We start from the raw sequence: 1,460 nt of genomic DNA on the forward strand, positions 1-1,460 counted from the left end.
GTACAGATTTATGCCGTGCCAGAGTGAAGCTTGTCCTCTGGGTTGCGGTAGCGCTGTTTGAGGCTGGCTGTAGGGCAGAATAAAAGGAGGACTATAAAGTACGACGCTGAATTATGGTCAGCCTATTCACCACGGCTGAAAACACCGTAATCATTTCCATATAAATCAGGATAATTTAGAGCCACATGGCTGTTTGTCCTCCCCTCCGAGCTCTGAAAGGACTAGCCAGCCAATTTGGAGGGAAACGAACAATGATGTGCATTTGCATATTGAAAAATAATTAAATAAATACAAGTATCCCTTAAAAGAATATCTAACCCTCATGGTTGTCACTTATTACAATGCACATAATTATAGAGACGTATAATATTTTATTAGACATTTTTAGAAGGTTTGCTTATTCTATGAACAAAGCACGTGGTCACCATTCAACCTATGAAGGGATTGTAAAATAGGGAAATTTACTGTTTGTATTTTTAAGTTTAACAGCCAAAGAGGCCCGATTTGTAGTTTGCCTTAATGCAACAAGTGTTTACAACCTTTTTAAAAGTCTTTAATGTCCTGACACCAATTTGTAATCGGCTGAGGAGGTTCTCCAGTCCTCGTGATCGTCTGAAGCGGTTTTATGATTATGGTTGATTTACACACAATGCCTTGAGGATGCTAATGAGGATTACCATAATGGTGCCGCAGTCTGTGAGGTTGGTCTTGATGCTGAAGACATAGTCGTTCCCAACCTCAACACCTCGACAGTCAGGATCATTCAAGTGCAAATCCCAAACCTGAACAGAGATCAGTGAAAATGGTTTAAAACAAATTCAAGCATTGCAATTGATTGAATTATTTGTGAAGTTAATGGCATGAACATACCGAAACAGGTGGCTCCTTGTTCAGAAAAAACACACTGGGAATGATAACTTGCATCTGATCTTTGGTGCAAATGACTGTCTCATTGAGTTCTAGATGAAAACAGTGAGAAAGAATGCTTAAATATTAATTTTGCATATAATAATATTTTAATATTGGATATATATTATACATTTTGAAGTATTGCAATGGTACATGCTTTAGTGTTCAAAATAAAAAATAAAAATAAATACTATATAGCATTAGTTTTTAATCTCTCTCTCTCTCTCTCTCTATATATATATATAAATTGAAATAACATGACATTTAAAAATTAGATATAAAATGTACATTAATTGCAGTGCAATGGCAGATTCTTTAGCATTATAAAAGATAAATAAAAATGCACGGAAGACATCAGTGCATGTAAAAGCTTTTACTAATATTGTACTAAAATTTGCCAAAATGTACATCCCAAATTCAAACTGGTTTATATGCATGTAACAATAAAATAATGCACTTGAATATTTCTCTTTGCATGTGTTTAATCAGACTTACCTTCTTCTTCAATCTGCACAGCAGAAGTTACTGTCCATATTGAGAGCAAAGACCAT

At 34.9% G+C, this 1,460-nt stretch overlaps 1 long non-coding RNA gene across 1 annotated transcript; it reads right to left on the bottom strand.

The window, feature by feature from the left end:
• Positions 1-692: 692 nt before the first annotated feature.
• On the bottom strand, positions 693-1,457 carry LOC107736364 (uncharacterized). The gene is made up of 3 exons (XR_001639645.1): positions 1,405-1,457; positions 871-959; positions 693-782 (listed from the first exon to the last, which is right to left on the bottom strand). It is a non-coding gene; the product is annotated as an uncharacterized LOC107736364 (long non-coding RNA).
• Positions 1,458-1,460: the final 3 nt, after the last annotated feature.

Source organism: Sinocyclocheilus rhinocerous, unplaced genomic scaffold (genome assembly GCF_001515625.1).
Source record: "Sinocyclocheilus rhinocerous isolate Xijiao unplaced genomic scaffold, SAMN03320098_v1.1 C36655270, whole genome shotgun sequence".
Classification (NCBI taxonomy): domain Eukaryota; kingdom Metazoa; phylum Chordata; class Actinopteri; order Cypriniformes; family Cyprinidae; genus Sinocyclocheilus; species Sinocyclocheilus rhinocerous.